Source organism: Zea mays, chromosome 5 (genome assembly GCF_902167145.1).
Source record: "Zea mays cultivar B73 chromosome 5, Zm-B73-REFERENCE-NAM-5.0, whole genome shotgun sequence".
NCBI lineage: Eukaryota > Viridiplantae > Streptophyta > Magnoliopsida > Poales > Poaceae > Zea > Zea mays.
Genome location: NC_050100.1, coordinates 167,990,450 through 168,005,568, shown reverse-complemented (window position 1 = coordinate 168,005,568; position 15,119 = coordinate 167,990,450). Strand labels below are relative to the sequence as shown.

The following is a 15,119-nucleotide window of genomic DNA, read 5'->3' as shown; positions in this document are numbered from 1 at the left end:
AAAAATTAGATCGTATCGTACCCGCTTAAATAGTAGAAACAGTGTTCCAGCCCGGTCTTAAAGCACACCGTGACTTCGTTGGACCGTGTCCGGCTCATATATTTGAACAATATAAAATCTAAATATTACAACCACATCAAGTTCATAGCTTACTAAACTAAAGATATTAAACAACATGAGCATCATTTGACCACATAAAGTTCAAATATTATAATCATATAAAGTCTATAGCTTACTAAATTAAAGAAATTAAACATTACGAGTTTAATTGGACAGTGTCGGCGCAAACCCGGCCCATGCGTGTGGGCCGTGCTGGGCCTCAATGGACTGGAATTTGAGGACCAGACTAAGCCCACCTTTGGACCGTGATTTAGGCTCATATTTTTTTTGCTGTGCTCGTACTAGCAAAAAAAAACCTATGTTTCGAGCGCTACTCCTAAACAAGACCTAATTTTGTATTCGCACTCCCTTCTTCCGAGCAAAGCGAAAACGCATGCACATGGGCCGTATGATAAAATTAAGCATACACTGACAAAAAAATATAGCTAGCACGTAGGTCTATATATATGGGGGTTGTACAGAAAAAAAGAACACAGATAATAATGGAGATCAATCTCTAACTATTTAACTAGAATTGAACAATCAGATGCCACAAACCATAAATATCCAAACTAGACCATAACGTTTAAATTTCGTGGACAACATTGATGGATGGTAAATATTGGTCGGACGACCCAGCTAGATTCTACCGTATATATATTTTATATGTATCTATACTCTATAGAGGTTAATGATATTTTCAACAAGGAAAGAAGATTGAGGCCTTCCATGGATGACTAGAGCCGCTCCGAGTAGCCAAGGAAGACATGCCTACACTATACATGCTCAGCGTCACAAGAGACTGGCTCTCAGGCATGTAGCCATAGCCCATGCATATATACCTAGGCAAGTCATCCTTGGCTACTGAACGAATCAGCTCTGGTCCTCATGCAAGGCCCTCCTCTCCGATCTGTCTTTGCACTCTCTGTGTTTCTTTGCATGCACTCTCTTCTTCAAGTATTTATAGGGTTAAAAAGCTCGAAGAAAACTAAACGGGATGCATGTATATATATGCTGGGAATAATCAAGTCGGACCATAATGTTTGACCAATACGTGTGTGCTTCCTCCACAACTTCTTGGCAATTGTATAAAGTTCTCTTGTACCATCAGAATATGTTCTCTGACTGTCTCTATTCTCTTTTAGTTTGAGTATTCGATCTGCACTATTTTTTTGCACGGTGTGGTAACTGCGCGAGTGGGATCGGGTGTTGGGCGGGCGCGGTAGCTAGTTGCACAGGTGATGGGGTCCACGGGACATGCCACCAAGGCGGAGCACGTGGAGCAGGAGAAACAGTCGGGTGCGTGGAGCGGGCCTAGATTATCAGCGTCGAGAGTGAAACCGTGTTAGCACCAGACGTCCACATTAGGTTCTTAATAGAGTATTAAGCCACAACTTCCAATATTACTCATTTGATATATGAAATATGTTATCCTAAAATAAATAGTTATATGTTACAAAGTATCATATTCTTCATAACGAATACAGTAGTATCAGCTCTTGCTGTCAAAGTGTCAATCAATATGAAAAAATGAGATTTAGGTGCAGTGGACATATATTTATAATTGGAGGAAGCAATATATTTTAGGTAAGAGTTAAGTTTTGGATGCCGGCCTTCTGCCTTCTCAACTCCAATTTCCTGCAAAGATCGTTCTCAGACAAATGGTGTATGCTTTCAGTCGCAATAGTTGATATGCATGATGTAACGCCAATTTTTGCGGCCGGTTATCAAAAGTTACCTAAGGCTTTGTTTGGGTACTCTAGTATTGATCTCAATCCATCTGTGTTGAGGTGGATTAAGATGAAATTAGTTTAAGTTACACCCAATCTACCTCAATACATGTGGATTGTGGTTAATACTAGAGTACCCAATAATTTACATCATAATCCACCTCAACACATGTGGATTGTGGTTAATACTAGAGTACCCAAACTAAAGCTAAACTGTGTGGCTTTGAGCTACCATAAGTTCATAACATGTCTAACTAAATCAAAATACTGTGTGGCTTTGAACTACCGTAACATGTCTATCACAATTAACAGTAGAGCTTCAGCTTTAGTGCACCCAAGTAACGTATATTAGAACCCTACCAGAGTATCTGACCTACCATAAACATGTCTATCACAACTAGCTCTATCATTCAAGTTCGACCGTGGTTTCTGACCATCCACTTGTCAGACATTATTCAAACCCTTGTTTCCTTTTGAAATTTTGCCGGTCCTTTTGACATTCTTGGTCCAAATTGACATGCATGATATTTATGCCACACTTCCTAGCAGCTTTCCATCTGTATGCCAGGTTTTGCATCGATCATGAGCGATCCATCGTGCTTATATTCCAGTATTCCACCGGTGCATGTGGAAATCAAAGGCCGCTGAAATGGGAATCTACTAGCTGATCTGATAGACTTGTTTAACTGATCTTGTCCTCGTGCAGCAAAAGTAGGGTATTTGACTTTACTTCTCTGATCCCCGCTTTCCAAGTTATAGTTTAGTTTTTGTTTATGTCAAACTTCTTCAATTTTAACCAAGTATTTAGAAATAAAAAATATATCAACATCTACAAATTCAGATAATCAAAACATAGTGTATGGATAATTTAATAAATCTGATTTAATGATATATGTATTGACGTATTCTCTACAGACTTTAAGAAAATTAGAGAGATTTGACTTAAAAAAACTAAAGTAAACTATAATTTAGAATTGGTGATGGAATATCTTATATGTGGTGAGACGATGACAAATGTGCAACTGCAAACAAAAGATTTCGTTCAGTTTCTAGATTGGCCATAGATGTTGCAAAGGCCGCATCTCTCCAACTAAAAGATGTTCTGAAACTTTCCTCCTTTTGCATGTTGAAGAACCTTTTATTTAAAGAACTGCATGATGAGTCAATGGGTCCTAGCTAAGGGCCCCTTTGGTAGGGCTTATTTTTCAGCTTCGGCTCTGGCTCATGCAAAAGTTGTGCCAAACACTTCTTTTTCAAATGGCTTCACCAGTGAAGTGCTTTTCCAAAATGAACTAGAGGGCATGAGCCAAAAAAAGTGGCTCACCCGGCTTCAGCTCACGTCATTTTTGCACAATAGCCCTCCCACCAGTCCAAATTATTATTTTTTTGGTCCTGCCCTCAATCCCTAGCCACGTACAGGAGAGATTTTTCAGAAAAAACTATACAAGGGTCTTTCTGAAAAACAACCTATAAGCCGATTTGCCAAATGATTTTTCAGAATGGCTTTGGCTCATCTAAAGAAGTGGCTTCACCTCGTGAGCCAGAGCCAAAGCTGTTTTTGGAGAAGCCAGAGCCCTGCCAAAGGGGCCCTAAATGATGACACAACGAACTTCATGACAACAAACGTAGCTTTGAGACGGCAAGTAGAAGTAAAGAAGTGCAATCATGCGATATATAATAGTGGCCGAGTGCAACTATGTGAAATCCATATTGTCTAGGTTTGTGTTGGCATTAGACTGGCATTAGACTGTTTCTAGTAGATCGCGGATGCGATCGTGGATGTGGAAAATAAGGATACGAAAAATGAGTAAGAAATCGGATGTGTTTGGTTCGGATTCTTGGCAGCTTATGGCCGCCAGAATCGGTGTAGCCGCCCCAAACGTCCGGCTTCCGCGGCGGCTGCGAGCAAAAGCGTGGTGTGCGGCAGCGGCTGGCCAACGAGCGGAAAGAAGCGGTTCCAGGCCTGCGTCCACAAGAAGTTGCTCAGCTTATTCGGACCCGTGACCTATTCGACCCTGCTCAACTTATTTTAGGAAAGAACACATCGGCTATTTTCAAATTATGTGTTGATTAGTACGACAGTTTACTCCCCACAATTGGATTACCAAACTTTCATATTTTTACCAGCCAACTTCTCCCTACAACCAGCTTCTCTCTATAGCCAGCTTATCAGAAAAGATCGTTAGAAAAAAGCCAATCCAAACAGGCCCTAAGTCCAGCAGATCGCGCAGTCGCGTCGCGAGTGCTCGCGGTCACGCAAAAAACGAGCAGCTCCCAGCAGATTATCTATCTCACCTCTGATCTCACTACCTATTTCAAACTTTATTTTTTTAAATAATATCGTCTAAAGTAGAAAACATTGATTTGCATGCTCGTTTGCATGTTCTACTGGACACATGCCTCAATTTTCATGCACATGTTATGCTGAACCGATACACGATATGCTATATGCTAGAAACCACAAACTTTGTATGATGCTTTATCTACCTCAAATGTGGCCGATGCGCATGCGCGTTCCCAATACTCCTTTTGAGACAGCCTTTGGCGGTTCTCAATGGCAATGTCATGGTAGTTTTATGTACATTTAATACTCCAAGGTCTTGGAAACCATATGAAATCTTTATTGGAGTGATTTGTTTCATCTTCACACATCTTACTGACTTTTATTGGTCATTTAGTTGTAACATTTAATTGATATGCTAGTTTATGAAATAGTGAATTGAAATTTTTACATTGAGAGACATTGTTTCACTTTTGATGATGTGGCAGTGTTGGAAGACTGTTACGAAATTCCCACTAAGAATAGCCCTAGGGGCTAGGGCCCATTCTTTGGCAACTTCATCAAGAGCTATTCTGTCGGTACCCTGAAACAAGGGTACCCCTTACTACAGTATGAAGACGCGATACCCACGCGGCTATCTCTAGTCGTGTGGTAAACAACGCCCGACCCAGCCACGTGGCCTGAGAAGATGATGTACTCCAAGGTATCAACAGTGAGTCTGGACCCTCATGGGAAGGTGTCTGTCGGGGACCATAATTAGGGGTACCCTCAAGACGCCTAATTCTCAGCTGGTAACCCCCATCAGCATAAAGCTGCAGAGGCCTGATGGGTGCGATTAAGTCAGGGATCAGTCCATACGAGTGACTCGATCACGCTTCACCCGAGCCTAGCCTCGGACTCGGGCAGCCGACCTCGAGGGACTTCCGTCTCGCCCGAGGCCCCCCTTTTAACGGCGGACACATCTCCGGCTCGCCCGAGGCCTTGGCTTCGCTAAGAAGCAACCCTGACTAAATCGCCGCACCGACTGACCGAGTTGCAGGGGCATTTAACGCAAAGGTGGCCTGACACCTCTATCCTGACGCGCGCGCCCCGGCAGAGCCGAAGTGACCGTCGTCACTCCGCTGCTCCACTGACCGGTCTGACAGAAGGACAGCGCCGCCTGCGCCACTCCGACTGCAGTGCCACTCGATAGAGTGAGTCTGACAGGCAGTCAGGCCTCGCCAGGGGCGCCAAAGAGAACTCCGCTCCGCCCGACCCCAGGGCTCGGACTCGGGCTAAGACCCGGAAGACGGCGAACTCCGCTCCGCCCGACCCCAGGGCTCGGACTCGGGCTAAGACCCGGAAGACGGCGAACTCCGCTCCGCCCGACCCCAGGGCTCGGACTCGGGCTCGGCCCCGGAAGACGACGGACTCCGCCTCGCCCGACCCCAGGGCTCGGACTCCGCCCTGGCCTCTGGCGAACGACTTCCGCCTCGCCCGACCCAGGGGCTCGGACTCGGCCTCGGCAACGGAAGACAGATTCGACCCCAGCTTCGGAGGAGCCCCCACGTCGCCCGGCCTCGGGCGTGGGCCCGCCACGTCAACAGGGAGCGCCATCACCACTCTACCCCGAGCCGACTCGGGCCGCAGAGAACAAGACCGGTGTCCCATCTGACCAGCTCCGCCAGATAGGCAATGATGGCGCCTCCCAAGCTCCATGACGGCGGCGGCTCTCAGCTCTCTTACGGAAGCAGATGGACGTCAGCAAGGACTCGACCGCTCCGACAGCTGTCCTTCCGCCAAGCTCCGTTGCTCCTCCGACAGCCACGACATCACGCCAGCAGGGTGCCAAGATCTCTCCGGCTGCCACATTGGCATGTACTTAGGGCGCTAGCTCTCTCTCCGCTAGACACGTAGCACTCTGCTACACCCCTCATTGTACGCCTGGATCCTCTCCTTACGACTATAAAAGGAAGGACCAGGGCCTTCTTAGAGAAGGTTGGCCGCACGGGATTGAGGACGGGACAGGCGCTCTCTTGGGGCCGCTCGCTTCCCTCACCCGCGTGGACGCTTGTAACCCCCCTACTGCAAGCGCACCCGACCTGGGCGCGGGACGAACACGAAGGCCGCGGGACTTCCACCTCTCTCACGCCCGTCTCCGGCCACCTCGCCTCTCCCCCCTTCGCGCTCGCCCACGCGCTCGACCCATCTGGGCTGGGGCACGCAGCACACTCACTCGTCGGCTTAGGGACCCCCCGGTCTCAAAACGCCGACATTTGGCGCGCCAGGTAGGGGCCTGCTGCGTGCTGACGAACAGCTTCCCGTCAAGCTCCAGATGGGCAGTCTCCAGCAACCTCTCCGGCCTGGGACGGTGCTCCATTTCGGGAGTCTTGAGTTCATGTCCTTCGACGGCAGCTACGACATGATACTCCTTCCACCGCCGTGCGACAACGGCAATGGCGGCCGACAACCCGCCCGCCTGCGGCGGAATCGACGACATCTTCCCCGCGTGGTGGAAGAACAACCTTCGAGCTCGCTCCGTCCTCTCCCCCGCCAACGGAGGAGGAGGCGGGGCAACCAAGGCCAAGCGGGAGGCCGCGCTTCGTCGGCCGTCGAGCGAATCGACGCCCCCGACGCCCCGACGGAAGGCACGCCGGGCGTCGACCTCGCGTTCGAGACGAAGGCAAGCGTCGTCCCCCCGCGACACGCCGATCCCGAGCGAGAGGACGACGCCAGCGCGCTCGCGGAAAGCTTGCAGGACGTCGCCCTCGTACCTAGGACGACGGTGCAACCAGTCCCCGATGTGACTACGTCGCTCCTCGTCGACCAAAAGGTACTGACTAACTCCCATCTTACGTCATTTCGACTCGGCCTCAACCCGCCTAGCAACCTTGCTTTGACGGGCGCTCTCATTGAGGCGAGTGCAACCCCACTTGGGTTTCGTATGCGGTCACCTTGGGACCGGTTGACGGACGTCTCAACCTACGGGCCCTCTGGGTCCGAGGAAGATGACGATCCCAGCATCTGTTGGGATTTCTCTGGACTTGGCAACCCCAGTGCCATGCGGGACTTCATGACCGCATGTAACTACTGCCTCTCCGACTGTTCCGACAGAAGCCGCAGCCTTGACAACGAGGGCTACGGCCCAAGCCGCGAATGTTTCCACATCGAGCTAGGGGATCCCTCCGAAGGCAACCATCTCGGCATGCCGGAGGACGGTGATCTTCCTAGGCCGGCGCCTCGCGTCGACATCCCGCGGGAGCTAGCTGTGGTCCCCGTTCCGGCGGGGGGTTACGACCCACAACTCGAGCAAGTCCGCGAGGCGCAGGCCAGGCTCGACGAGGGAACAGGAGCGCTTGAGCCGATCCGTCGGGACGTCGGACGGGTATGGGCGGGCCAACCCCCGGCCGGAGAAATACGTCACCTGCCCCAAGGTCTCCAGCACCGCGTCGCCAACGATGTCAGGGTCAGGCCGCCACCCGCATCCAGCGGGGTCGGTCAGAACCTGGCAGCCGCAGCGATGCTCCTCCGCACGATGCCGGAGCCATCAACTACCGAGGGTCGGCAGATCCAGGGAGAGCTCAAGAATCTCCTGGAAGGCGCTGCGGCCCGACGGGCCGAGAGCACTGCCTCCCGAAGGCAGGGATACCCCTCGGAACCTCATGCCGTGACTTCCCGATTCATGCGGGAAGCCTCGGTCTACACCGGGCGCACGCGCAACACCGCGCCTGCGGCCCCGGGCCACCTCGGCAACGAGCACCATCGACGCGACCGTCGGGCCCACCTCGACGAAAGGGTGCGCCGAGGCTACCACCCCAGGCGTGGGGGGCGCTACGACAGCGGGGAGGATCGGAGTCCCTCGCCCGAACCACCCGGTCCGCAGGCCTTCAGTCGGGCCATCCGACGGGCGCCGTTCCCGACCCGGTTCCGACCCCCGACTACTGTCACGAAGTACTCGGGGGAAACGAGACCGGAACTGTGGCTCGCGGACTACCGCCTGGCCTGCCAACTGGGTGGAACGGATGACGACAATCTCATCATCCGAAACCTCCCCCTGTTCCTCTCCGACACTGCTCGCGCCTGGTTGGAGCACCTGCCTCCGGGGCAGATCTCCAACTGGGACGACTTGGTCCAAGCCTTCGCCGGCAATTTCCAGGGCACATACGTGCGCCCCGGGAATTCCTGGGACCTTCGGAGCTGCCGGCAGCAGCCGGGAGAGTCGCTCCGGGACTACATCCGGCGATTCTCGAAGCAGCGCACCGAGCTGCCCAACATCACCGACTCGGATGTCATCGGCGCGTTCCTCGCCGGCACCACCTGCCGCGACCTGGTGAGTAAGTTGGGTCGCAAGACCCCCACCAGGGCGAGCGAGCTGATGGACATCGCCACCAAGTTCGCCTCTGGCCAGGAGGCGGTCGAGGCTATCTTCCAAAAGGACAAGCAGCCCCAGGGCCGCCCATCGGAAGAGGCTCCCGAGGCGTCTACTCCGCGCGGCGCCAAGAAGAAGGGCAAGAAGAAGTCGCAATCGAAACGCGACGCCGCTGACGCGGACCTTGTCGCCGCCGCCGAGTACAAGAACCCTCGGAAGCCCCCCGGAGGTGCAAACCTCTTCAACAAGATGCTCAAGGAGTCGTGCCTCTACCATCAGGGGCCCGTCAAGCACACTCTCGAGGAGTGCGTCATGCTTCGGCGCCACTTCCACAGGGCCGGGCCACCCGCGGAGGGTGGCAGGGCCCACGACGACGACAAGAAAGAAGATCACCAAGCAGGAGAATACCCCGAGGTCCGCGACTGCTTCATGATCTACGGTGGGCATGCGGCGAATGCCTCGGCTCGGCATCGCAAGCAAGAGCGTCGGGAGGTCTGCTCGGTGAAGGTGGCGGCGCCAGTCTACCTAGACTGGTCCGACAAGCCCATCACCTTCGACCAGGCTGACCACCCCGACCACGTGCCGAGCCCGGGGAAATACCCGCTCGTCGTCGACCCCATCATCGGCGACGTCAGGCTCACCAAGGTCCTGATGGATGGGGGCAGCTGCCTCAACATCATCTACGCCGAGACCCTCAAGCTCCTGCGCGTCGATTTGTCCTCCGTCCGAGCAGGCGCTGCGCCCTTCCACGGGATCATCCCTGGGAAGCGCGTCCAGCCCCTCGGACGACTCGACCTCCCCGTCTGCTTCGGAACGCCCTCCAACTTCCGAAGGGAGACCTTGACGTTCGAGGTGGTCGGGTTTCGAGGAACCTACCACGTGGTACTGGGAAGGCCATGCTACGCGAAGTTCATGGCCGTCCCCAACTACACCTACCTGAAGCTCAAGATGCCGGGCCCCAACGGGGTCATCACCGTCGGTCCCACGTACAAACACGCATTCGAATGCGACGTGGAGTGCGTGGAGTACGCCGAGGCCCTCGCCGAGTCCGAGGCCCTCATCGCCGACCTGGAGAACCTCTCCAAAGAGGTGCCAGATGTGAAGCGTCATGCCGGCAACTTCGAGCCAGCGGAGACGGTTAAGGCCGTCCCTCTCGACCCCCTTGGCGACGCCTCCAAGCAGATCCGGATCGTTTCCGGGCTCGACCCCAAATAGGAAGCAGTGCTCGTCGACTTTCTCCGCGCAAACGCCAACGTCTTTGCGTGGAGTCCCTCGGACATGCCCGGCATACCGAGGGATGTCACCGAGCACTCGCTGGATATTCGGGCCGGAGCCCGACCCGTCAGGCAGCCTCTGCGCCGATTCGACGAGGAAACGCGCAGAGTGATTGGCGAAGAGATCCACAAGCTGATGGCAGCGGGGTTCATCAAAGAGGTATTCCATCCCGAATGGCTTGCCAACCCTGTGCTTGTGAGGAAGAAAGGGGGGAAATGGCGGATGTGTGTAGACTACACTGGTCTCAACAAAGCATGTCCGAAGGTTCCCTACCCTCTGCCTCGCATCGATCAAATCGTGGATTCCACTGCTGGGTGCGAAACCCTGTCCTTCCTCGATGCCTACTCAGGGTATCACCAAATCCGGATGAAAGAGTCCGACCAGCTCGCGACTTCTTTCATCACGCCGTTCGGCATGTACTGCTATGTCACCATGCCGTTCGGTTTGAGGAATGCGGGCGCGACGTACCAGCGGTGCATGAACCATGTGTTCGGCGAACACATCGGTCGCACAGTCGAGGCCTACGTCGATGACATCGTAGTCAAGACAAGGAAGGCTTCCGACCTCCTCTCCGACCTTGAAGTGACATTCCGATGTCTCAAGGCGAAAGGAGTCAAGCTCAATCCTGAGAAGTGTGTCTTCGGGGTGCCCCGAGGCATGCTCCTGGGGTTCATCGTCTCCGAGCGAGGCATCGAAGCCAACCCGGAGAAGATCGCAGCCATCACCAGCATGGGACCCATCAAGGACTTAAAAGGCGTACAGAGGGTCATGGGATGTCTTGCGGCCCTGAGCCGCTTCATCTCACGCCTCGGCGAAAGAGGTCTGCCTCTGTACCGCCTCTTAAGGAAGGCCGAGTGTTTCGCTTGGACCCATGAGGCCGAGGAAGCCCTCGGGAACCTGAAGGCGCTCCTTACGAAGGCGCCTGTCTTGGTGCCCCCAGCTGATGGAGAAGCCCTCTTGGTCTACGTTGCCGCAACCACTCAGGTGGTTAGCGCTGCGATTGTGGTCGAGAGGCAAGAGGAAGGGCATGCATTGCCCGTTCAGAGGCCAGTCTACTTCGTCAGCGAAGTACTGTCCGAGACCAAGATCCGCTACCCACAAGTTCAGAAGCTGCTGTATGCTGTGATCCTGACAAGGCGGATGTTACGACACTACTTCGAGTCTCATCCGGTAACTGTGGTGTCATCCTTCCCCCTGGGGGAGATCATCCAGTGCCGAGAGGCCTCGGGCAGGATCGCAAAGTGGGCGGTGGAAATCATGGGCGAAACAATCTCGTTCGCCCCTCGGAAGGCCATCAAGTCCCAGGTGTTGGCGGACTTCGTGGCCGAATGGGTCGACACCCAGCTGCCGACAGCTCCGATCCAACCGGAGCTCTGGACCATGTTTTTCGACGGGTCGCTGATGAAGACGGGAGCCGGCGCGGGCCTGCTCTTCATCTCGCCCCTCGGGAAGCACCTACGCTACGTGCTACGCCTCCATTTCCCGGCGTCCAACAATGTGGCCGAGTACGAGGCTCTGGTCAACGGGTTGCGGATCGCCATCGAGCTAGGGGTCAGACGCCTCGATGCCCGCGGTGACTCACAGCTCGTCATCGACCAAGTCACGAAGAACTCCCACTGCCGCGACCCGAAGATGGAGGCCTACTGCGATGAGGTTCGGCGCCTGGAAGACAAGTTCTTCGGGCTCGAGCTCAACCACATCGCTCGGCGCTACAACGAGACTGCAGACGAGCTGGCTAAAATAGCCTCGGGGCGAACGACGGTCCCCCCGGACGTCTTCTCCCGGGATCTGCATCAACCCTCCGTCAAGATCGACGACGCTCCCGAGCCCGAGGCACCCTCGGCACAGCCCGAGGTACCCTCGGCACAGCCCGAGGCACCCTCGGCACAGCCCGAGGTACCCTCGGCCCCCGAGGGCGAGGCACTGGACGTCGAGGAAGGGCAGAGCGGGGCCACGCCTGATCGAGATTGGCAGGCCCCATACCTGCAATATCTCCGCCGAGGAGAGCTACCCCTCGACCAAGCCGAGGCTCGGCGGGTAGCGCGACGCGCCAAGTCGTTCGTTTTGCTGGGCGACGAGGAGGAACTCTACCACCGCAGCCCCTCGGGCGTCCTCCAGCGATGCATCTCCATCGCCGAAGGTCAGGAACTCCTGCAAGAAATATACTCGGGGGCTTGCGGCCATCATGCAGCACCCCGAGCCCTTGTCGGGAATGCTTTCCGGCAAGGCTTCTACTGGCCAACGGCAGTGGCTGACGCCACTAGAATTGTCCGCACCTGCGAAGGGTGCCAATTCTATGCGAAGCAGACCCACCTGCCCGCTTAGGCTCTGCAGACGATACCCATCACCTGGCCCTTCGCTGTGTGGGGTCTGGACCTCGTCGGTCCCTTGCAGAAGGCGCCCGGGGGCTACACGCACCTGCTGGTCGCCATCGACAAATTCTCCAAGTGGATCGAGGTCCGACCCCTGAACAGCATCAGGTCCGAGCAGGCGGTGGCGTTTTTCACCAACATCATCCATCGCTTCGGGGTCCCAAACTCCATCATCACCGACAACGGTACCCAGTTCACCGGCAAAAAATTCTTGGATTTCTGCGAAGACCACCACATCCGGGTGGACTGGGCTGCCGTGGCTCATCCCATGACGAATGGGCAAGTAGAGCGTGCCAACGGCATGATTCTACAAGGGCTCAAGCCCCGGATCTACAACGGCCTCAACAAGTTCGGCAAGCGATGGATGAAGGAACTCCCCTCGGTGGTCTGGAGCCTGAGGACAACGCCGAGCCGAGCCACGGGTTTCACGCCGTTCTTCCTGGTCTATGGGGCCGAGGCCATCTTGCCCACTGACCTGGAATACGGCTCCCCAAGGGCGAGGGCCTACAACGATCAAAGCAACCGAGCTAGCCGAGAAGAATCGCTGGACCAGCTGGAGGAGGCTCGGGACAAGGCCTTACTACACTCGGCGCGGTACCAGCAGTCCCTGCGACGCTACCACGCCCGAGGGGTCCGGTCCCAAGACCTCCAGGTGGGCGATCTGGTGCTTCGGCTGCGGCAGGACGCCCGAGGGAGGCACAAGCTCACGCCCCCCTGGGAGGGGCCATTCGTCATCGCCAAAATCCTGAAGCCCGGAACATACAAGCTGGCCAACAATCAAGGCGAGATCTACGGCAACGCCTGGAACATCAAACAGCTACGTCGCTTCTACCCTTAAGATGTTTTCAAGTTGTTCGTATACCTCGCACCCACGCAAAGTTTAGTCATCAAGGAAGGGTCGGCCTCGCCTCGGCAAAGCCCGACCCTCCCTCGGGGGCTAAAAGGGGGGAGACCCCCTCTGCGTCGAATTTTTCCCTCGAAAAAAGATCTCTTTTTAGCAGAATTTCTTTCGTGCTTTTTGACTACTTCGAAAAGCGGATCCTGGAAACGTTGGAGTACACGTAAGCAGCCAAGGCTGACCGAGCCGAGGGACTCCTATGCCTCCGGGATACGGATACCTCACTCATCACCTTCTGCGATAAGTAACTCGCGTTCGGATAAAGCGACTCCATGGACCGGACAAGTCTTCACGTTCGGAAGCTCTTCTGCCAAAGTGGTCCTTCAAGCTTTCTCGACTAAGTCGGAGACAGGGCCTCATGGACGGGTGAAGGTACGCGTAAGCGGCAAGGCCGACCGAGCCGAGGGACTCCTACGCCTCCGGGATACGGATACCTCACTCATCACCTTCCGCGAGAAGCAACTCTCGCCCGCACAAACATCCCTGTTACCGGCGGAAAGTCCAGATGCTCGGAATAAGGGGAAAAGAGACGCAGCTTTACAAGCGCAGCGAGGGTGTGTTTTCTGGCCTCAGCGGCCGCAGAAGGCACACGCTACAAGACGATCTGATCCTGCAGGTTCGGGTCTTCGCGCTGAAGGGGGCCGTAGCACCCTCGGCATCGACGACGTCTTCAGCAAGGTCCGACCCAGCCTCGGACGGCGGCGCGGTCCAGGGACTTCTCCAGGAATCCGGCCCGAGCAGGCGGCTCGGCCGGCTACCCCTGGGGCCTCGGCCAACCATCTTCCAAGGGCGCTAGCCCGACCCGAGGCCTCGGCTGATCGACTCCGGCGTCGGATCCGCTGACGGACAACCTGGCTAGGCTCCGGCCAACCAAGTTCCCATTTTCGAGCCAACTCCGCCTCTGTTCGTACCGATATCGCTACCCCTAGCCTCGGCTCGTCGAAGAGCGGCCGAGGGGTCTCTTTAACTAAGCTAGAGGAGCCTCAGACAACAAGGCCGATCGAGCCGAGGGATTCCTACGCCTCCGGGATACGGATACCTCACTCGTCACCTTGACACGGGGCGACTCATGCTTGGTGAAGCGGTACAGATAATAAACAGGCGAGACTTAGTGCTCGAAAATGAGGAAAAGACACGGCTCCGTGCCGAAATTACATACATGTTCAGGCCTCGACAGCCACAATGAACAAAAAACCCTGGCAATCGAAATGCCATTACAAACGGAACTCTGGTTCCCCCTCCGCAGGTACGAACAACCCCACTCCATGGGGGAAGGCCTGCGGAGCAACAGAAGACTGACGGGCGGCTCGCCGCCGCCCGTTCCAACTACGACGACAACAACCCCCGCTCCGGATCGCCGAGCCGCAGCAGTGCAGGCCTCAGGGTGGGCGCTGCTGCAATCTTGCCCTCGCCCACACTGACGCTCGAGGGGCGAGGACAAGTACGAAGAACCGGAGGCCCGGGGCGCAGATGGTGGCGGTGATCCCGTCGGCGACGGGGACTTCTCGAGCCGCCTCCGCCTCGGCGCTGATGGCGGGGGCCACCAGCCCCCCCGGCAGATCCCCACTCAAATCCTCCCAGACGAGTGGGGCACCGGCCTCTGCGCGAGGGCGCCATCCCCGTGCAAAAGCAGGGCCACCCCAGAACACGAACGCCGCCCTAGCAGCGCGCGGCGTCGTGGGTGGTCCTCCCGTGCACACGGCGCGGCAGCCGCCCTCCGGTCGGAGGGGCCGCCGGGAACCCAGCCGACGACTCCGACACGCTGGAGGTGGCGACGCCCGCCGTCGATCAGCCCCACGTTGTCTAAGTCTGCGCCGCCCGCAGGGCCAGTGAGTGCCTCCTCCCCCGAACGCTGCGGGAGAAGGTGACACGCAGGCCCGCACGGGAGGTCGAGCGCCGGCTCAGCCTGGCCCCCACCCCAGCAAGGATGATGAACATCCTTGAAGCTGAGGGTGGGACCAAGATCGCAGCCCGGCTTGCTCTTCCCCACCCAGGAACTGGTGGTCATCATCCTGGGTGACCGCCGGCGTGGGGGTGCAGCCGGGCTGGCTGATGAAAATCCTTGAAGCCGAACGATGGCTGAAAGGTACCAACTCCCACGGAGTTGCGTTCCTCC

General features: G+C 55.8%; 1 non-coding gene across 1 annotated transcript; it reads right to left on the bottom strand.

Annotated features, from left to right (window-relative positions):
• Window positions 1-833: 833 nt before the first annotated feature.
• On the bottom strand, window positions 834-983 carry MIR169f (microRNA MIR169f). Its single transcript, NR_121086.1, has one exon. It is a non-coding gene; the product is annotated as a microRNA MIR169f (primary transcript).
• Window positions 984-15,119: the final 14,136 nt, after the last annotated feature.